The sequence below is a fragment of the Peromyscus maniculatus genome, chromosome 14, assembly GCF_049852395.1.
Source record: "Peromyscus maniculatus bairdii isolate BWxNUB_F1_BW_parent chromosome 14, HU_Pman_BW_mat_3.1, whole genome shotgun sequence".
Lineage (NCBI taxonomy): Eukaryota > Metazoa > Chordata > Mammalia > Rodentia > Cricetidae > Peromyscus > Peromyscus maniculatus.
Window position 1 is genome coordinate 13,300,286 of NC_134865.1, and position 24,099 is coordinate 13,324,384.

The window sequence follows — 24,099 nt, forward strand, 5'->3', positions numbered from 1 at the left end:
TGGGATTTTTATTCTGCATTTGTTTTAATAAATATGATAAAAGTAATGCGGGCTTTACTTCCTTGCTTTTTTTCCTTTCTTCATCCTTTCTTTTTAAAGGAGAATGAAATAAGCTATACCTCCCAGCTAGAACCCTGTGTTCTTTAAAAAGTACTCAAATAAAGCTGTAGTAAGCTTCTTCTTTTCCAATTTTCTCTAAATATGTTGATCTGGAGTTGGCAATCTTTTTCTCAGTTCCTCATTTACTTTTGGATTAGCTGAAAATATAGGAAGTTATTAATATCAAAGAAATATGTTCTAGTCAATGAAGCTATTTCCCTACATATTGCCCAAAAAGGTTAATAATAATTGCAGTATTTTAATAAGAGATTCATATAGCAAGACATGTAGAAAATACAGTCTTTAATAACCTCTGGAGTATTTTAAAGCATGTCTTACAGGCCTTAATGTGCTTAGTAATATACTATTTAAAACCATAATTTTATCCCTCTGCAATATACAGTCACTCTTCCTCATCATTTACCCAGCTAATGAATGCCAGCAATTAGTAAAATGTAATCCCATTGCACAATCATTTTAATGCTTTTAGCACTCAGAAAAGTAAACACCAAATTAATACTGCTCAAGCCATATCAGATCCTAGTTGGAAGCAGGCAATTATAGTTCAGCTCCTCAGGTGTAATTAAATGATTGGAATGATTTAGTTCCATAAATGCAAGTTAATTCATAAGCAAGCAACAAATATACTGGGAGTAATTACAAGAAACATTGACAGCCTAAGCAGGGCAATTTTTTTTAATAAGCCTGATGTAGTAAAATGCTGCCCTCTCCTGGGCAGATCAGTGAATTTCTCAGAGCCAAAGATTTCCCCTTTAAAAATCTTAACTTTAAAGCCTCTAGTCAATAAATAAATAGCATATTAACTTTACATTATTTTTTATCTCACAAGCCCAGATAAATGTATTATAGGTATAGTAATTTATAGAATCAATGTAATTAATTCTTTCTAAGTAAAAATCTTTGAGCCTGAGAGCCAAAATGAACTGAGCAATTTCTAAACTTTTAATGAAACCAAATCATGCTTGTATAGCACTGACTGACCTAAGTGAGTCTTCTTGCACCCACATGGATTGTCAATGCAGGGTGTATATCTCATAACTAAGTTATGCTTTCATAAGCTGTAAGATTTGTGTGAAAAATGTAAACTGACAATGTATTATGACTTTACATAATGGCCTAAAATTGTTTTTAAGTTTAATGATAAAGGTTAAAGACTGGTAGAATTGTTATTATAAGAATAATTTCTTTAAAAATGTGTGTGTACCTCTGTTGTGTGTCTGTGCCATGTATGTGTGCATGCCTACAGAGGCCAAACGAGGGCATCTGTTGTCCAGGAGCTGGAGTTGCACGCACTTGTTATCTGCCCAGTAAGTATGCTAGGAACCAAACTCAGGACCCCCGGAAGATCAGCAAGTGCTCTTAACTCAGATCTATTTATGCAGCTCAATAAGAATTTGAAAAATAAAACATAGGAGCACTACAGCAAATGGATCTTATTTACAGAACTCCCAACTTTTTACTTTCTTATTAAAATGAAGCAGGAACCTACTTATGTTCTACTCAGATGATCCTTAATGTCACACATTTAGGAAGCTTACTTATTATATTTTAAAGATGTTATAATCAATGTTGGTGTTAAAAACATCTATTTATAATACAAACTCTAACATGTATCCCTTCGCCTTTCTGCAGAACTGAACACGTTCTAATAAAATTCTGCAATTATCACAAATGTTTGTCTTCAATAAATGCAAACACATAATGTTTACCACTACACCATCATTCTTTGGGAAGGAAAAAATTCTAAACCAATGCTCTTTAATTTGCTCTCAAATGCATTAAAATCATATTCAAAATAATTTCTTATGTAAACTACAAAAATAAATCAAAATATTAAAAAGTCCTGTCATGAAGTTTAAAATGTACAGCACATTTTCTTTGACCTTGATGTCAGAGTCTTATTTTTCAATTCATATCTTGTACACTGTAAGTTAATTGCTTTTGGAAAGTACTTATTATTCATGTAAAAATTAATGTGCCAATGTGTTTAAATCCTCTTAAATGACCATTCATGCATCTCTCTTCCTTAAGTACCAATGAAATCTGTCAAAAGACATCAATGCAAAATGATCTTAAAGAAAGTTCTAATAGAGATTTTTTTCTGCTAACACGATTTTCATATTCACCAACTTTACTTAAATTCCATTAATTTTTTAAGCTACTTTTAATAAATTCACCAAGTAAAATTTTTAGGCCTCATAGTCTGTCATTTGTGTTCCAGCTGACATTATGAATATTAATAACTGTGTTATCCTGATTAAATAGGCTTCATATGAAATCCCTGTGAATCCTATAGCTCAGACATCTCATTTTTCCAACTCTTTATGAATTTGGATTCAGACATTAAACTGGGAAAATCTTAAAAAGCAGATTTAATGGCACATTTGCATATTCTTAAGCAAAAATTAGATGTTTTAGAGATCCAAACAATTAAAATATCTATATATTGTAACAGGAATCTATTTCTATAAACATGTAACATATTTTACTCTTCTATCTTTTTTACAGCAAAGGTTAAGGATAGTAAATACTGATTATTATCTTTAAGAACTTCATGTAACAACTTACTTTCAAATAAATATTGGTTTATATTAAAAATAATTGAATGATTTTAGAGTATCCTCAGATAAATTTAGCTCCCTTATAAAAAAGGTTAACTTATAGACCATACAAGTTATTTGCTTAATTATTAGTAATTTACATAAAGTTCAATAAGCAAAACAAAATTCACTTCAAACCAAAATTATAAGTTGTGCTGGAAAGAACATGCTGTTTTGAAAAACTAATAAAATGAGCATTGTATAACATTAGTCTTTGTTAGTTAAAATCTTCTCCATCCCAAATTCTTAGCCTCATTCCTCCAAGTTATTTTTAATTCTCCAAGGAATGAGTTTCATGGGAATACAAACTTGTACAACCACTTTGGAAATCAGTATGTGGTTTCTCAGAAAATTGAGAATCAATCTATCTCAAGACCCAGCTACACCACTCTTGGGCATATACCCAAGGATTGCTCAATCATACCACAAGGACACATGCTCAACTATGTTCATAGCAGCATTATTTGTAATAGCCAGAACCTGGAAGTAACCTAGATGCCCCTCATTGAAGAATAGATAAAAGAAAATATGGTACATATACACAATGGAGTACTACTCAGCAGAGAAAAACAATGACATCATGAGGTTTGCAGGCAAATAGATGGAACTAGAAAATATCCTGAGTGAAGTAACCCAAACCCAGAAGGACAAACATGGTATGTACTCACTTGTAAGTGGATACTAGATGTGAAGTAAAGGATGGCCAGACTGCAGCCCACAGCTCCAGGGAAGCTAGCTGGTAAGGAGGACCTTAAGAAAGAAGCATGGATCTCCCAGCGATGAGAATAAAAGAAAAATAAAAAAACTAGGCAAACTGTACAACCCCTTTTCTCTATAAGTACATGGAATCTCAATGTGTGATAGTTACCTACACTCACCAAAAAATGTAGATTGAAAAAATTTAAACATGCCTATACTCTCAAATGTGGTTCACCTCTCTTTGTTTACTGAGCATTAAAACACTTCATGAAATGAAATTTGTTCAAAGACTACTCTGAAATTTCAAATTTGCCTAACATTTGACTTTTAAAATTAATGTTTTTATTTTATTTGGTTTTTTGAGACAGAGTTCCTCTGTGTAGCTTTGCGCCTTTCTTGGATCTCGCTCTGTAGACCAGGCTGGCCTCGAACTCACAAAGATCCACCTGCCTCTGCCTCCCAAGTACTGGGATTAAGGGCGTGTGCCACCACCGCCTGGCCTAAAATTAATGTTTTTAGAGAGAGTTTTTTTTTTTTAATGGGATTTCATTCACCAGTGTTACAGCACCCAGGATTTTAAGAAAATTATGCATACAGGTGTTTTATTTGTATGTATCACCCATGCATGCCTCAGTGCCTACTGAGGCCAGAAGAAAGAGTTAGATCCCCTGAGACTGAAGTCACAGATGACATTAGCCATCATGTGGGTGCTGGGAATTGAACTCAGGACCCCTGGAGGATCATCCACTGCCCTTAACTGATGAGCCATCTCTCCAGGCCCTTCAGAGTTCTAAAACTTATTTTTAAAAGAAATAACCTTTCTTTATAAAACAACTACATTCACAAAGGTTTTTTTTTTCTTCTTTTGCTGGCTTTGATTGGTTGAATATTGAACAAAATAATCTCCTCCTAATTGAATCATGAGTTTTTGTATGCTAAATCCAAGTGTCAAACTAGGAATCATCTGTAACACTACAATGTATCCAACTACAAACTTCACATTTCATGTTTTCCAGATTTAAGAATGTTGACAGTTTCTTTTTGCAAACAGTTTCATTAAATGGCCAAAGGGGAGCACCATACATTCAAGATCCAATTATCTTGTCACATGATGTAACATACATACAACATAAGCATATGGTCTACCTAGCTTTTCATCTTATTGCACAAAATTCCCTCAAATATTCACAATCCCTGGTGCATTCTTTTTCCAAAAAAATTTCTTTCCGTCAACTGCCTTCTTACTGCCACACAGCAGCAACTAGTGTTCCTCGAGCCAGGCAAGCAAGAGAAGGTTCAGAGAGAAAGCATATGGAATACATGTGGCCTGGCTCATAGTTGCCAAAATTAGAAAATTTACTTTGGGGGGCACCCAGGCAGGGGGATCGGGATCTGTCCCTGGTGCCTGGGCAGGCTTCTGGGAATCCGATGCCTGTGGTGAGACGCCTTGCGCAGCCTTGGTGCAGTGGGAAGGGGCTTGGACCTGCCTAGGCTCAGTGTGCCGGGCTCTGCTGACTCCCCACGGGATACCTTGATTTGGGGGATGTGGGGATGCAGGGTGGCTTGGGAGACAGGGCTAGGGGGTGGGAGGAGGTAGGAGGGAGTATCTGGGGGTGGTCTGTGGAGTGAGTAGAAAATTTCTTAATAAAGGAAAATGAAAAAAATAAAAACAAAAAAGGAAACTTACATATTATTTGATCTTACAGTTCTAAAGCTGAAGGTATTTATAAAATATGTATATGTTTGTATGTACAGAATAGTCATCAAAGCAATATATTTTCTAAGGGCAAATGCTGCTCCTCCAGTCATACACACCTAGCTAATTCTTGCCGTGATGTCTCTATACTTGCTATTCCCTCTGCCTAGACTCTTCCCTAGACCTCTGAACAGTTTTTCTCCTCAGTCAGGCTAGGCTAGGAAGTCATCACTTCAGAAAGAAGTTGCCTAGCTATCTTATCTACAGATCACAAAACAAATTTAGTTAGATTTTATTTCTTTGTTTCTGATATATCTCAACAACATGGAGAGAAAGAACCCCTGATTTTCTGCATCTCGTTTTCTTTGGAAGATGTGAAAAGAGCAGTAGGTATGTGTTGAAGATAGAGGATGGATAGAAGATAGGCAGAAATTGGAATGAGCATAAATGTCCATCAATAAAGAACTGGCCAAAGAAAATGTGATCCAATTATAACATATTAAATCTGTAAGGTTTATAACACCAACACAGAGTTATACAGAAAATATATGGAAGATTATTTTAACAAATATTGTTAAGCGGTTATATACTATGAACCAAACACTGTTCTAACAGATAAAAAAGAACACAGATTTTCCATGGAAATATAATCTCTGTCAAAATGACACACACAAACATTGTATGGGTACATTAAAAACAGCAAAAATTTTAATCATTTATATTATTAAATAGACACAGTATTTTTCTTAAATATGGACACACATGGGATTATTTCTAGTGAACTGTTTGCAGAAAAGGTCTTAGAGTTAGAAGGAAAGATGGTAACAATCAGAGAAAGGAATGTTCATTTCATTTCACATCTGTAAGTATAATGTTTCAGTGTGTGTCTGAATTATTTTAATTTAAATTTAAATGCTTATAAGTAACTTTGTGATTTAATGGAAACCATCAAGGCATCACATTTCACCTGGGAGGGCCAACATGAATAGAAAGGTAGCTATCTTCAATGACTCTCTAACTAGCCTTTTATAATTATATTTTGTTGTAGCTATTTGCTTGCTTGGGTTAAGTATGTGAAAAAGCTCAAGACAAATGAATAAATATGGTAAGGGTTTCTGGCAATTGACCAAATCTGTATATCAGTCCTGGGGACTAAACCTAGGGCCTTGCACATACTAGCCAAGCACTAGCTATTGAGCTACATACCATCCTTTGCTTTTTTCAGACATGCTGTCCTTAAACTCTATAGAGAGCATGATGGCCTCAAACTCAATGTCCTTTTTCCTTAGCCTCCTGAGAACTGGGATCATGGGCTCATTAAAAGGCTATGTCAACACATCTGACATAACTGTTTCTTAAACCTACATTTCTTAGTTCAACTGGGAACTATTTATAAAAGTCTCAGAATTCAGGAGTCTGTAGTTTTAAATTTTATAATGAAAATAAATTACTCTACATTATGACTACTTTCCTGCAACAGGTAATTCCTCTTTGGTATACTGCTTTAGTCATAACAATTTCTTTTTTAAAAAGACTATTTCCTATCACTAGAGTCATTGTAATATAGAATGTATCTGTGAGCTTGGCTGGGTCAGCTACTTGATCAAGCAATAATTTACCTGTGCTCAGAAGGATAAGTACAACATTTGAAATCAACAGACTTGGTAAAAATGGACTCTCTTCCCTAACAAGAATGGGCCAAGCAGTCGGTCAGTGGAAAGTCTGATGAACAAAACAAAAAGGCTGACCTGTACAGAGAGAAGACTGCCTGCCTGCCTTCGGCCTGGAACAGCCTTCAGATTCAAATGTCAGCTTTGTTTGGGCTCAAGACTACTAGGCTTCAAACTCAGAACACCATAAAGGCTCATGGTTCTGAGGCCTGCAGATTGGGATGGAACTGTAGCACAGGTTCTTCATATTTACAGCTGACAGTAGATCTTGTGACTTGTCAGCCTTCATAAGGCATGAGCCAATTTCTTACACTAAATCAATTCACCATTCATTCATTCCTCTACCACCCACTTTCTCTGAACTACCCTAATAGTCATGAAAGGTCATCAAATTAAGAAAAAACTAAGTATCTGGTATTCTACATTTTCAAAATTTGCAAAGAAAAAGACCATACACTGGTGCAGCAGCCTTCAATGCAATTATGAACAACACTTGAGAATACATGACATGGCACAGCCCGATGGTTTAAAAAAATACACCAAAACTTTAAAACTAGTACTATTTTCAGAGGGCTAATCATATACCAGGTTTTTATAAAATATCCTGAAACGTTTTGCCCCAAGCCAAACTAAACTAAATCACTTAATCTAGCACAGAACAGACTATAAAAACAGAGTCAGCTTATAGAATAGTTTCTCCCGGGAACAAACAGCCTGTTTTCTTAAGATCCGTGTGGGTGCCAAGTTCTGATGCAATGGCATATTCCTGCACACAAAAGCTTACATTGCCACACAACCAACTGAAGTTTTTGGCATAGCTACGATAAAAAGCATTAGAGCAAGTCAAGTCAATCTCTAATGACAATTTTTAAGCACAGCCACTTGAAATCAAGTAAAACAGCTACCAAAGAAAGCCTTCTAAAATAAATAAAAAAACTAATCATATAAAGTATCTAACTGATTTCTTTTCATAATAATATATTTTCTCTAATTAAAAAATTCATTTAGTAATATTCCATAGTTTCTAAAGTTTAACTCTACATACTAATAAGAAAGATATTAATAGAGGCATATATATATGGATACATATAGTACTAACACCAACAGTTAAATTAAGTTTTGAACACTTAATAACAGTTCCATAATTCATAGTGTTTAGATAAGCAATTTCAGAAGACTACAGAACAAACCTATTTCCAACAACCAATGGTGCACACAAGCTAGGCATTTTATTCTATACAGTGTAAAGCTAGAGATAGCTTCAAAATTGTAGAATACAATTACTAGAAGCAAGTTTTAAATATACTAAAATAAATGTCAGGATTATAGCTTGAATTTCTTATCTAGTATCAACAAGGTCACAGCCAATACCATTCATTTTTCTGAAAAACCATAAATCTCAAGTAATTTTTGTAGTCAATTTAAACTAATGAATCTTTCCACTAATGAAAAAGTATATATACATATATATGTATATATATGATCCAAAAATAGTTATTCCACAGATAATATGATAAAAGTTTATTATTACAAAGAAAAACATAAATAAGACACCAAAATATAGAATTTTTCCTTGAAAAAGCAAGAAAGTTTAAGTATTAACACATATGTTATGGTATCTCTCTTTTACCAAATTATAAAGAGTTTCTTAGGATGTAGATGTGTAGATGTACACATTCAATCAAAATTGTTCTTCAAAAGGTTTATTTTTACAAAAACTATCTCAAATTGAAAAATTAACTGAATTTAAAATATTACCTACAAAATTAAGCAATACAATTGTATAACAGTCCAGACAAAGTATTGAATAAATTAATCAATATATGCTATTTTAAAAATCATTTTCCTCTCCCAGGAATGTCTTTCACTTTTTAAAAAGAATGCTATATCTTTCAGGACAATTTAATTTATATGATGTGTAAATTTATGAAATATAATAATTCCTACAAACTACTTTCTTGTATTAATAACTTGACAGTTTGAGTTTTGTAAGAAAATCACTTATAAAACTACAAATAAGAAAAAAGAAAATAAGCTGGGTAGTGATGGCACACACCTTTAATCCCAGCATTCGGGAGGCAGAGGCAGGTAGATCTCTGAGTTTAAGGCCAGCCTGGTCTACAGAGTGAGTTCCAGGACAGCCAGGACTGTTACAGAGAATCCCTGCATCAAGAAACAAATAACAAAAAACTGAAAGAGAGAGAGAGAGAGAGAGAGAGAGAGAAAGAAAATTTCATCCTGTCATAAGTACTGAAACTATTTCAAAATAAAGCAAACATTATATGCCTCCTGATGGATATATCAGTAGTGTTATTCTTGAGTAGGAAGAAAATAAGGAGAGAAAGGAGCAAGACAGGAAGAATGTGGAGATGTGAATAATAAAACAAGTTTAGTTAACCTGGCCATAAAGGATGAATGTTGAACATGGGTAAGAGGATTTTGTCAGTTTCTAGCAAAGTCTGCAATCTCTGATAACAAAGTGAGTGTGTGTGTGTGTGTGTGTGTGTGTGTGTGTGTGTGTGTGTGGTGTGTTTAAGAACAAGAATACATAAGATTCAACAATTCCTTCCATAACCAAAAGTGAGCATTCTCATCTGTCACTTTTGAGTATTTCCTTTTATGTTAGAATATCTAATATGTGATATACACACACTATACTATGATTTCACAACATATATCATTGGAAAGAGCCTACAAATTTCATTTTAGCAAACAGGAACTGAAAGAAAATGTTGCTAGTTGAATGTATGTATTTTTCTTAAATATCTTAGAATTACTCCTCGCTTTAAATTTAACAACTAAATGTTTATGTTGTTAACAATATTTTAGTACATATGAGAAATAGGGTAGGTACACTGTCACCTTTAGCAAGCATCTCCCTCACTGTCTTAGTCACCGTGCTAGTGCTGTGAAGAGGTCATGACCATGGCAACTCATAAAGGAAAGCATTTAACTGGAGCTGGCTTACAGTTTCAGAGATTTAGTCCATTATCATCATGGCATGGAGCATGGTGGCAGGCAGGCATGGTGTTGGAGATGTAGCTAAGAGCTACATCCTGATCCCAAAACCAAGAGACTGTGGAGCTGTGGGATGCCATTCTGTATGCTGTGAATATGTGCTGCTTTCATTGGTTGATAAATAAAATGCTGATTGGCCAGGAGCCAGGCAGGAAGTATAGGTGGGATAAGCAGAAAAGGAAAATTCTGGGAAGAGGAAGGCTGAGTGAGGAGTTGCCAGCCATACACAGAGGAAGCAAAATGACAAGGCAGAATGAGAAAAGGCAGCAAGCCACGTGGCTAAGATAAATAAGAATTATGGGTTAATTTAATTGTAAGAGTTAGTCAGTAATAAGCCTGAGCTAATGGCCAAGCATTTACAATTAAGCTTCTGAGTAATTATTTTATAAGTGGCCGAGGGGCTGTGGGAGCCGGGCGGGACCAGAAAACTTTTAACTACACTGTGGCTGGCATGGACTCTTTAAATCTCAAAGTCTACCCCCAGTGACACACTTCCAACAAGTCCATACCTAATCCTTCTCAAATAGTGCCACTCCTTGATGACTAAGCATTCTAATATATATGCCTATAGGAGCCATTTTTATTCAAACCACCACACTCATTAATCTACTCAGAGGCCATATGCAACACTTTGGAGCAGCACCTTAATTATATATAGTGTAAGCAGCACTTTTAGGAGATGTGGCTTTCTTAGAGTGGGTATGGCCTTGTTGGAGGAAGTGTGCCACTGTAGGGGTGGGCTTTGAGGTTTCTTATGCTCAGGATACCTCCCAGTGTTTCAGTCAACTTCCTGTTGCCTTCTGATCAAGATGTGACCAGCACATGTCTGCCTGTACGCTGTCATGTTCCCTGTCATGATGATAATGGACTGAACCTCTGAAAGTCACCCCAATTAAATGTTTCCTTTATATGCCATGATCATAGTGTCTCTTTACAGTAATAGAAACCCTAACTAAGAAAGGACTATATAATTCTGCTTCAAAATTTGAACCCCTTTTACGAATTAATAGTCATTAAACTTATACAAAAACCAACAACAAATCTGGACAACAAAATTAACTTATTACAATGTTTATAAAAACCAGATGTGTTTGACTCACTCAGAAAGCTGATGCAGAATTGCCATGTTTAAGGCCCATAAGTTCTACTACATTCCAGGCTACAGAGTGAGGTCCTGTCACCAAAAAGCTAATAGCTGTAAGTGTACTTAGTACATTTATAAACATACATATAAATATATACGTATTATACATATTAAATTGTTTACCAAAGTAACTCCTCAGGGCAGTGATGAAGTAACTATGCCCCCAGTCTTTTACCTGGGAGAAAGGAGAAGCTGTCAAAGGTCAGGTTCTGAATCTAGTTGTAGTCTCTTTTGACTCCTTATTCAAGAGAATACATTGACAGTTGGAGCAAGTGTTCACAGATCTTTACTGAAACAACCGAATTCTAACTTATCAAAAGCATAATCTTTCCTTCCCCCCTTTTATCTTTTCCAATACAAATAAAAACTTGAGAGTGCTTGCTCCAGCTCTCTGGATATACCGCTCTTCCTCTTTCCCACGCAGCTGCTTACGAACCTCCATGACCTAGCTAGCCTGTTTTCTTGGACCCTAACTCAAAAGGTCTGACTCTCTCTTCCTCTTCTCCATCTGCCTCTTCCTAGCAGCCAAGATTTACAGCTTGCTGGCCCCTGGTTTGCCTCTCAAAGTCTAATAAAATAGTCCCTGAGCTTCCTTCTGAGTCCATTTTTTTTGTTTACATATTTTTATCAAGGTGATTAAGACCCAAAACAAGCCCCCTGAATTCCCTGGCTACAGACGCTTTCTAATAGGCTCCTCTGTAATTATGAATTGCATATTTGAGTCACTTTCCCCTTGCAGTCATGTGATCACCTCCATGCTCTCCTGTTTAGATGTTTCCTCCACCAGATAGTCTAGCTCACTGCTCTGAAGTTCTGCACTCCACAAAGTCTAAAGACAAGTCCACTGAATTGATTGTGTATTTTGTTTGTTTGTGATGCTGAGAATCAAGCCCAGGGCTTCACAGACATCAGGAAAGCACCTTAACACATATATTTCTGAAGGATAAAGATGGCCACTACTCTATTTTCTAAAACATGCTATCATTTCTACCTGAGACTTCATCAGAATAGCTTTCGTTATTTGGCTTATGACAACTCCTTGAGATAAGCACTTTAGCTATGATGTACTGACCCACTTAAGCACCAAATAAATTCTTTGCATCACTCTTTAAATTTCAATAATGTGACCTGATTGGTCCTACCTCTAAAATGGTTTCACTACCTCCCAATTGTGCCATGGACTGAGGACACATGGGCCTTTGTGAGGGGCACACCAAATGCAAATTGTAACACTCAGATAACAATAAAAAGTTGGCTAAAAAAATCTTATTATAAATTAAGGCCTGGTGAGATTTGAGAGTGATTTAAGCCTGAGATAGCAGGGACATATATGATCTTTAAAAACTAATTTAGTATTCCTTACTGACCATGCCTTAACAGAATGATCAAAGACTGGTGGAACTATCTGGGATCGGCAATGCTCTGTCTGCTGTCTAAGAATATTACTAAGTTTAGTCTTTAAGATAGAATAAAGGAATATGAATAGAGCCACAGGAAAAATAATCAACACAGTGTTTTAAAAGAACCATCTCTTAGGCAGTGCTTTTAGACCCTTGAGGCTATGACATCATGACCTCAATATACAAGCACTTTTATAAGTGTTCTTACTGCTGACACATGAATGAAGATGGGTAGAAACCAATGACTATACTTCAGCAGATTCTCAAAAAAAAGCAGCAGAGATTTGAAATCTGTCTAATGTAAATGCCAATACATTACTTTTTTAAGATTATAAGCAAGCCTGTTCTGGGCCCCGTCAGAAACTGTAGCTATCATCAAAGGTCACCAAGCAATTCTGAGTTCAGAAAATTTCACCATTTCCTGGATCTGTCAATCATTCAAATAAGGCTATTACCATGGGTTGGATGTACTTTGTCCCCAAAGGGCTCATGCGCTGGGAGTTCAGACCCAATTGTAGTGATGTGGAAAGCAATGGAACCTTTAAGAGCACCCAATGGGAGTTTTTTTTTTAGGTCATTAGGAGTCTACCTTAGGAAAGGAATGCTTATTTCCTGGCATGAAGTTTGAAAGAATAAGCCTGACTCCTCCCATTTCTTTTTGGGTTCCTATTTCACAATGATCCCTTGTTGCTCCACGTGTTCCTGACATTGTGGTGTCATTTACCATGAGGTAACACAGCCAAGAGGATCCTATGCAGAGCTAGCACAATGCTGTCTGGAATACCAGCCTCCAAAAATGTGAGCTAAGTAAACTATTTTCTTTTTAAGTACCCACCTTCAGTACACCTTCTGTGTTTCATTACAGTAAGAAAAACAAACTTCTATATGCATTTGACAGAGATGACTTTTAACACTGACATGTGCTAGAAAGAAAGTGCACAAGTTGCCCAAATATAGGCCAATTCACTATCTTTTTTTTTTCTCCTTCTACTTTCTCCAATTCACAATCTTAAAAAATACTGATAGTAATGTCCAGGCTCCCTAACAGATGTGGTGGCTCACATGCCTATAAATTCAGCACTCTGATGACTGAGATACATGTCAGGGGTGGAGAGGGGGAGAAAGAAAAAAGAGAGAGAAAGGGAGAGAGGAGGAAGGGAAGGAGAGAGACAGACAGACAGAGACAAAGAGAGAGGCCATAAGACTTCCCTATACAGACTACTATCTGATATAACTACTGTGACTCACCCACACACCACAACAGACCACTTGTTGTAACAATAAGAGTTCCCTAACTGGAGTATTGAATCCAGGTGCCAAACGCCACTATCGGCCTTTTGAAATCAAGATAAGCAGTGCCACGTCTTTAAACAATCAGTCATAGATAGGGTATTTACATAAAACAACTATAGGTTATAAACAACTATAGGGAATAAAGGGCTTTTTATTCCCTTTTGCTAGAGAGCCAATCTTTTATCATTAACTACCAGCATGTCTCTGCCTACCTTGAACACAGTAATGTCTTTGAAAATTAGCTATGTACAGCTTATAATAAGTAAAAACGTGGTGGGTGATATTAAAGGTAAATCTGTACAATAAGTCTTTAGAGAAAATCTGAACAGTCAATAGTTTGGGATCATTTGGGTAAAATCCAGCAGAAAGGTCTTAGAAAACTAAGTAATTAAAAAAAAAAACAGAAAAATTTACTAAAAAAACCCAAACAAACCCATATTTGTTGGCTCAGTGAAAAATTAAGGTGCTGAGATAAATGCCCAATTTATAGTCCTCAAATCGCTCACTTAAGCTAATGAAATAAGAGTACTAGGTTTCTCAATCAATGCAAAGATGGGGAAAATGATATGGAATATAGAAATGCATAGGATAAGTATTGTTGAGGGCAATATAGTGAACTAGAAAATCACAAGCTCCTTTTATTCCAGAGTAGTACCCACCTTCAGTACACCTTCTGTGTTCAAAGAGGCTACGGGGACCTTGCAAGATTTCTTAACAGGTTAAGGCATTTGCCTTCAAACCTGATAACCAAAATTCAATCCCTGGTACTCATAAGGTGGAGAGAACTGACTCAAACAAGTTGTTCTCTGACCTTCAACACCCATGCAGTGGTAGGTGCATGCACACACACAAATAAATATAATAGTGATTTCTTTAAGTGAACCTCTAGAGAAACAGAAGCAGTAATTAAGTTTCAAGACAAAAACAAACAAACAAACAAACAAAAAAACAGATGGATTCAGCACAGAATTCTACCAGACTTTAAAAGAACTAATGTCCATGCTTCTCAAATTATTCCACAAAACAGAAAATGGAGGAACATTTCCTATTTCTTTTTACAATGAACTGACTTTGATGGAACCCTGAACAATACCCAAAGGTTTTCAGCAATCAAAACAATTAAGAAAAATTTATCATTAAAATGGTGAAAAAGAACTTAGCCTCTTGGTACAGACCCAAGGTCCGCCTAGTTCTTACATGCCACGCCTCGTAGCCTTTCCTTATAGCCATTGTGTTGTGATGCAGCCAAACCACAGAACTCATCTTTACCAGGCAACCAAAGCACCCACACTAGGCTGGGACTCAGGGACCTCAGAGCCACCACACTTGGCTGGAATTCAGGGACCCCCACAGCTGTCACAGTTGGACAGGATCCAGAGTAGGCAATAGCAACCAAAGAATGGAAAGAAAATCCACCCAACAAAAACAAGACCAGATATATAAGAAATACTTTGAAACCATAATGCCAGCTGCCTAGATGCCAGTGCAACAACACTAACATGAATAACCAAAGCAATATGTCTTCACCAGCATCTAGCAGCCCCATTGTAATGGGCCCTGAGAACAGCTGTTTAGCTGAAACTCAAGACAAAGACTTCAAAATAGCAATGATGAATATGTTCAAGGACCCTAAAGAGAATATAAGTAAATCACTTAATGAAGTCTGTCAAAACACAAACAGCTGAATGAAATAATGAAAACAATTCAAAACAAAAGAATTAAACAAAGAAATATAATCACAAAAACAAACAAACGAAAAAAAAAAAACAAAAACTGAAACCGAAATAAAACTGGAAGAAAAAAACTTAGGATGTCAGATAAAAAAACCTCAAAGGTAAGCAGCATGAATTGACTAGAACACAGGGAAGAATCTCAGGTATCCAAGACAAGACAGAAGAAATGGAGAGCTCAGCCAAAGAAAACGTGAAATCTAAAAAAATCCCAGACACAAAACATCCAGGAAATCTGAGGCACCACAAAAAGACCAAACCTATGATTAATAGGCTTAGAGAAAGAAAAAACCCAGGCACAGAAAATATTTTCAACAAAATCACAGAAGAAAATTTGCCCAATCTAAAGAAAGATTTTTCTGATCCTATTTGATATTCTGTATGCCTCTTGCACCTATCAAGGTTCAAGAGGCATACAGAATATCAAATAGGATCAGAAAAGAGACTTTCCACAACATATCATAATTACAACACAAATGTACAGAACAACAACAAATGTGTTTTAAAAGCTTCAAGGGAAAAAGAAAAAAGTCACATATAAAGGCAGGCCCATTAGAATAATTGCTGAATTTTCAAAAGACACTCTAAAAGCCAGAAGGACCTGGAAGCTCTGAGACCACAGATGCCAGCCCAGACAACTATACCCAGCAAAACTATCAAGCACAGTTGATGGAGAATAAAAAACTTTCCATGATAAAAAAAAAAAATAGGCAATTTTAGTCCACCAAAGGAAGAAAACTTTAGTCCAATGATACACTTCCATACAGCCAAGAATACAAAAAGAATAAAACCAAAACAGTTCATCAAAAAGAGGGGATAGGGAGACACACATCATAACAACAAAATAACAGAAGTTAATAAACTCTGCTCATTAATAGCTCAATATTAATGATTTCAATTCCCAATAAAAAGACACACACTAACAGACTGGAATTTAAAAAAAGATCAATCTTTCTGACACATCCAAGAAATACACCTACCCATCAAAGATAGACATTAATTTAGGGGGAAAGGATGAAAAAAATTATTCTAAGTAAATGCAGCTAAGAAGCAAGCAGGTATAGTTTTTTTTATATTTGACAAAATAGACTCCAAAACAACACTAATCAGAAGTAGATACAGACAATACATACTATTGAGAGGAGAAATCTATTGAGATGATATTACAGTTCTAAACATTTATGGACCAAACATGAAGGCATGCAAGTTCAAAATAGAAACACTACTATATAGCTAAAGTTATATATTGACCCTAACACTTTGATAGGGAGTTATTTCAATGTCCAGGCATAGTTAATAGATAAGTCACCCAGACAAATATTAAACAGAATTGCTGGAGTTAAATAATGTCATAAACCAAAAAGATCTACAAAATGTCCCACCTGAACACTAAAAATATAGTTTCTTTTCAGCAGTACATGGAACTTTCTCGAAAATTGACTACATATTAGAATACAAAGCAAGTCGCAACAAATTTAATAAAACTCAAATTAAAAACGTTTTAGAACTGAATGGAAATTAAAACATAACATATCTAAACATATTGGACATAATTGAGGTAGTTCTAAGAAGCAAATTCATAGCACTAAGTGCCTACATCAAAAACCTGAAAATCTTATACTAATAACTTAATGACACATTTGAAAGCTCTAGTAAAACAAGAAGTAATACCCCATTAAAGTAGCTGGGAAGAAATAAATTAAGGGCTGAAATCAATGAAGCACAAATGAATAAATAATCAATGAAAGGAAGAGTTAGTTCTTTGATAAAATTAACAAAATTTACAAACCATTAGTCCAGTCAACCAAAAGATGGAGAGAGAAGATACAAATGAATAATATTAGAGATGTAAAGAGGGACATTACAACAAACACTGAAGAAATTCAGAAAATAGTAAGAACATATTGAAAATCTGTATTCCACCAAACTGAAAAACCTGTAAGAAATGAATTAATTTCTTGATATATACAACCTATCAGAGTTAAAACAAGATGAAATAAACAATTTAAACAGACCAATAATCCCTGGAAAAGCAGAAGCAGTAATTAAGTTTCAAGACAAAAAAAAAAAAAAAAACCACAAAACAAAACAGATAGATTCAGCACAGAATTCTACCAGACTTTAAAACCACAGACTCAACAAAAAAGACAATTATAGACTAACATACCTTATGAATATAGAGCAAAAATTCTCAATGAAATACTTGCAAATCAAATCCAAGAAGACATCAAAAAGGTTATCCACCATGATCAAGTTGGCTTCATCCCAGAGATACATGAATTGTTCAACATAGATAAGCTAATAATAATAATCATAAAACACCACATAAACAGAATGAAAGACAAAAACCACATGGTAATCTACTTAGACGCATTAGGCCTTTGAGACAATCTAATATCTCTTCACGATAAAAGTCCTCAAGATATCAGGGATACAAGGGACATACCTCAACATAATAGAGGCAATTTACAACAATCCAACAGCCAAAATTAACCAAAATAGAGAGAAACTCAAAGCATTTCCACTAAAATCAGGAATAAGACAAGGTTGTCCACTCTCTCCATACCTACTCAATATAGAACTTGAAGTTTCAGATAGAGCAATAAGACAATTGAAGGAGATCAACAGGACACAAATCGGAAAGAAGTTGAAGTATCTTTATTTTCAGGTGATATGAACTTTTACATAAAAGACCTAAAAACTTCACCACGAAACTTCTATAGCTGATAAAGAATCAATTTCATATGGAAACACACACACACACACACACACACACACACACACACACACACACACACACACACACAAACAGGATAGATATAACAATACTAAATAATAAAAGAAATATTGGAGGTATCACTATTCCAATTAGAGTTGTATTATAGAACTACAGTAATTAAAAAAAAAAGACATGATGATCAATGAAATCTAATTGAAGACCCAGATATAATTCCACAGACCTATGGACACTTGAGTTTTTGCAAAGAAGCCAAAAATACACCATGAAGAAAAGACAGAATCTTCAACAATGGTGCTGTTCAAGCTGGATAGCAGCATATAGAAGAATTAAAATAGTTCCATATCTATAATCCTGCACAAAATTTAACTCAAATGTATCAAGGCCCTCAACATAAGAACAATAGTCTGAATCTCATAGAAAAGAAAGTAGGGAACTGATTGACTTCATTGGCACAGGAAAGGACTTTCTTGAGAAGAGTAACAGTAGCACAGATATATGACCAACAATTAATAAATAGGACCTCATGAAGCTAAAAAGCTTCTGTATGGCAAAGGACACCATTTGAGCAAAAAAGCAGCCTACAGAATGGGAAAAAAAAACATTAGGAATTATACATCTTATAGATGATTAGTATCTAGACTATATAAAGAACTAAAAATGCTGAACATCAAAAAAATAGTAATAACACCACAATTTTAAAATGGGGTATAGCACAAAACAGAGAGTTCTCAAAAAATAAAACACAAATGACTAAGAAACCTTAACAAGATGTTTAACATCTTTTGACATCAGGGAAATGCAAATTGAAACTATTTTGAGATTTCACTTTATCCCAGTCAGAGTGGCCAATATCAATAAAAAAAAATATGACAGCACATGCTGGTGAGGATGCAAAGAAAGGGAATGTGTTCTTTGATGTTGGGAGTGCAGATTTGGTACAGTCACTATAGAAATCAGTGTGGTGGTTCCTCAAAAATCTACCATCTACCTTAAGATCCATTTATACCATCCCTGGGCATATACCCAAAGGACTCTACATCTTATTATAGAGAACTTTTTCATCCACGTTCATTGCTGCTCTGAGAGTGGAAACAGTCTAGGTCTTCATGAACTGATGATAGATAATGAAAATGTAGTACATTTACACAGTGAAATATTAGTTGTTAAAAAAAATGAAGTTACGAGATTTGCAGGTAAATGGATAGAGCTTCAAATGCTGAATGAGGTAAATCAGACTGAAAAAGACAAATATTACATGTCATCCCATATATATGAATGCTAGTTTTTAAGCTTTAAATATGTGTGTTTTGATCAGAATAATGACATAGGTCAGAGATCAAGTAAGGGAAGAGGAGGAAAGGAAGGGATCTTCAAGGAAGGGAAACAGAATATAGTATTATGAAGAGATAAGCAGGGAACTAGAAGGATTAAATGGGGAAGGGAATGGTAATGTGCAAATTAAAGGAGGGAATTTGAGGCAGGACAACTAACACTAAAGGGCCTTTTGAAAAGCCATATGAATTCAGCCACTGTAGAAGCTTCCAAAAATATATACCATATGAAAGGAATTTAAATGGAGTCACCATATAAAGGGGAGAGAATGTCCCAACAAGACATCAATCCCACCAATTAAAACCTCCACTGCCAAGAATAGATTACAACTTGCTGAATCGTTAGCCAAAGGGGTCCTATAAATCCACTCCCCCAAGTTACAGACTGTTGCCAAAGCTACTGGTTACTCCAAAACCTGATGGTAAGGCCTTAGTTTTGAAGATACCATTTACTTCTATTACTGAACATAGGTAAATTGAGCTGGTGCCCAACTAGAAGTTCCAACCCTATTGACTAGTGTTGTAGGATATTTGTTCTCACTGACACTCCAGGACTGCCAATGAAGTTAAACCTTGAATCAGAGGGTGGAGTCAGCAAATGGTTGACTGGAATTAGTCATAGATATGTTGGAGGACTGAGGGATTTGAATAGGGAGGGAAAGGACGAGATAAGGAGAGGCTTGAAGAGGTTTCACGGGCTTTTCAATTTGGGAAATGTGGAGAGTAGGGTCAGCTGATCATTCTTCTGCTGTTCTTCAGCCTTATCAGGTTTTTAATCTCAATTTGTGACTCTCAAGTTTTTATTAATACTAGAGAAATTCAAGTAAACACATTATATGGTGCCCAATGTGGGGCCTTGGAGCACTCCAGGGAGGCAGAGCAGCCACCTTTCCACCACAGCAGCAGCTTCCCCCACTCACCCCAGACCCTCCCAGCCAGTTGTGGACCTTTCTCATTGCAGTCTCATGGCATCAGTCTCTGGCTACCACCCACCCCTGGACTCAAACACTGCAGGTATCTGGGCCCCAAACAGTGCCAGAGTCAGTAGCCTACCACATGGCTCTGTCATTCAGGCGGCCCTATGTCCTCAAACATGGGTTCCTCTCTCATGGTGAACCCATTCCAGGGTACCCTGCCCTTCTCCCTGGGCTCCCGCCAGCTTTTTAAGAAAGTTTTTTCCCATGTTAAAAATGAAAAACAGCCGGGCGGTGGTGGCGCACGCCTTTAATCCCAGCACTCGGGAGGCAGAGCCAGGCGGATCTCTGTGAGTTCGAGGCCAGCCTGGGCTACCAAGTGAGCTCCAGGAAAGGCGCAAAACTACGCAGAGAAACCCTGTCTCGAAAAACAAAAAACAAAAAACAAAAAAAAAAAAAAAAAAAAACAAAAAAAAAAAAATGAAAAACAATATTATAGTACAAGGAGTTAGGACTCTGTATGGTTCTACAATAGATGGTCTGGAAATGGAAAAATTAAATTAAATTAGCTGGGATTGACATAATGTTGATTATAATTATTATCAGTTTGGTAATTCATATTTTATCCTTAAGAAAGTGGTGTGATATCAGTGCCAAATATGAAAAATTGACTGATAAGATACAATCTTTAGAAAAATCTACTAACAAAACTAAGAATAATATTCACACAGAGACAGAACTTAGAACAGAATCTACCACACCATTACATTATGAAACTGAAGAGGAGTGGCCCAAAGTTATTAGAAAACCAACCTTAACTTATCCAGTTACCATATGAAAATGACTACCAGATAATCGTCACACCCAAGGCTATGCAAAAGTTACCTGGGATCCTATAGAAATGTTAGATCTGAAGAGATTTAAGGAAGCAGTCTTTTCATATGATATGTATTCACCCTTTGTGAAACAGATGTTAAATTCACAGGTAACTTAGAACAGAGTTATCCCACAAGATTGGAAAGACTAAGCTACAGCAACATTGGAAGCTGGTCCTCAGTTACAATGAAAAACATGGTGGAGAGAGGAAGCTAGGGTCATAGAACAACAAAATAGGGCTAGAGGTACTGAGATTTCCCAAGATCAGCTTCTCGGTGAAGGCCGGGATGCTGCTTTGCAAAGACAGTCTACATTTGATGATCACACCTTGGCCCTGTGCCATACAGCAGCTTTGAATGCTTGGGACAGGGTTGAAGAATCAGGAAAGATGACTTAATCATTTACTAAAATTATACAAGGCCCAAGAGAAGCCTTCACTGACGTTTTACAGAGATTGACTTCAGCTGTAAATAGAATGGTATCAAATCCAAAAGCCAGACAAATAGTTGGATCTTTGCCTTTCAGAAATGTTAATTCAGAATGCAAAAGGGTGATTAGGGCTTTAAAGGCAAGATCAGCGCCAACAGATGAATGAATCCAAAATACAGCTGATACTAGATCTCTCATTTATGATGATACTTTGATAGTAGAAGTGATTTCTAAAAATGTTAAGAAAAATCAAAAGGTTAGATGTTTTAACTGTGGTAAACAAGGTCATCTGAAAAGAGATTGTAGGGAAAACATTCCTAGAAACAATTTTTTTCTGTAGATAAATCCAAACAGGAGGCCCCAGCCTTCTGAAATATGCAAAAAGTGTGGCAAAGGCCAGCACTGGACTAATAAATACAGACCAAGAAGGTACAGACAAGGTAACCCTCTGCCATCAGAAAACACCTTAGGGGGCCTCTCACAGATCCCAATATCAAATTTGGTTCAATCATTCCCTGTCAACACTGGGGAAACTCCTCTAAAGAACAATGAAAAGACTTAATGCCTGTTGTTAAAAACTCTACTGCTCTGGATGACAGAACAGCTTCAGTACTTAAAACAGTTTTCAAGAGAGACCAGAAAACAAGGTACGCTGGCACCACAGTGGCACAAATGCTATGGGAGTAACCAGCCACTTTTTAAAATGAGATGCGAGGCCCACTCCACAAGATGGAGCCCATTCCTGACACTTCCAAAGTGGCCAAGGACTGGAGACTAGATAGGTCATGGAAAATCTACTACTGTTATTCTACTAAAGAAACATAACAATAAGATGTCTCTTAATGGCATATTGCTATGCCCATACATATATCAGAGCATCATTCAACTCCCATCAGAGAAGTTTCTCCTTGTAGTATATGGTAATTAACACAGAGACCCACCAACTGGACACTGCTGAAGAGTGAGAAGTTTTGGAGCATTCGGCTCTAAATGGGATGAAATGTCTATGAAAACACTGGGTAAACATAAAATAAATGAACAACTTTCAGTGATGAAAAATCAGGAATAGTTTGCCAAAATAACTTGGAAATTCTCAAAATACACTACTATTACCTCCAACAACAAAATACTAATACAAAAGACTTGAACAGATCTATGATGAAGATATATGTTTGGCGAGAGAGAAGGTACATTAAAAAGATGTTAACATCACCAGCTATTAGGGAAAGCCAAATCAAAACTATGAAACATTATTCATGCATGCATGATGACTGACATAAAAAAAGAACGTTAAAAAAAAAACCAAGCCTTTGCAAAGTTAGGAAGAAAATGACAACTTATGTGTTGCTGGTGGAAATATAAAATCAGAAAAAAAGCCAAATATCTTGTGTATCTGCTCATATGAAATACTTTAAAAAGAAAATATTATTATAGAAGTTTGTAGAATAGATGTTAGTAAGGGCTTGGAGAAGAGAAAATAGGGAATCATTATAATTAGGCATGAAGTTACTATTTGGGATGACGAGAAATTCTGGAAGTAGATGGTAGCTAATGTCACTGAACTGTCTACTTAAAATTGTTTTTATGCTATTTTCTGATACATATATGAAATGAGAGTGGGATTTTATTTTTAGAATTAATGAACAGTCTAACTGTAACATAGATGTACAGAGACAGAGGGAGACAGAGACAGAAGGACAGACAGAAACTTCAAAATGAGCTCCAATCTATAGTTCCCAAATTGTGTACAAAAGGCATACCCAAACAATGGAGCCAAGTTCCTATTTTAAATCTTCGTGGGAAACAGTGACACCTATTGGACATTGTATGAACTACTACTTCAGTATTTACTACTAAGATCTAACTCCTTGCCTTGCAGTGTGGCTACTGGAATAAAAAGCAAGCAACACGCTGGGGATCTCAGAAGGCAAAGTGTTTACCCTGAAATCACAAGGACCAAAGTCCAATTTCTAGAACCCACAAAAAATGCTACCCTGTGGCAGCAGGAGCTCATAATCCCAGGACTGGGGAAGTAGAACCAGGAAGTCCCCTGAGACTCACTGGCCAGCCTGTCTGTTTTAATTGGTGATCTTCAGGCTAATGAAAGAGCCTGCCTCCAGGGAAGTAGACAAGATCTCTAACGGTGGCACTCAAGGCTGTCCTGTGGCTTACACACACACACACACACACACACACACACACACACACACACACACACCCATACCTGCATACATGAACACACACATACACTCAAATGCACACATGCACATGCAATTACCACACAGAAATCACTCACAAACAAAAGATGAAGGTAGCCTAGGAGCCACAAGAAAATATTACAAAGTAAGTCATCATGATAAAGACTTTAGGAACCAGAGCTTTAAGAATTCAGCAAGTAGAGAAGAGACATGGCATTCAGAATGCTTTCCTCCAAAACAA

The 24,099-nt window shown here is 36.2% G+C and overlaps 1 protein-coding gene across 10 annotated transcripts in view; it reads right to left on the minus strand.

Annotated features, from left to right (window-relative positions):
• Positions 1–24,099, minus strand: part of Mipol1 (mirror-image polydactyly 1) — a 299,368-nt gene that overhangs the window by 240,732 nt on the left and 34,537 nt on the right. The window contains exon 1 of one of the 10 annotated variants that reach the window (XM_042260588.2): positions 17,538–17,556. The exons of 8 other annotated variants lie outside the window; for them this stretch is intronic. The gene's annotated coding sequence lies outside the window, so the exon portion shown is untranslated. Of the gene's footprint in view, positions 1–3,388; positions 3,471–17,537; positions 17,557–24,099 lie in introns of those variants that run through there. One more of the 10 variants, XM_076550616.1, reaches the window with a different exon arrangement.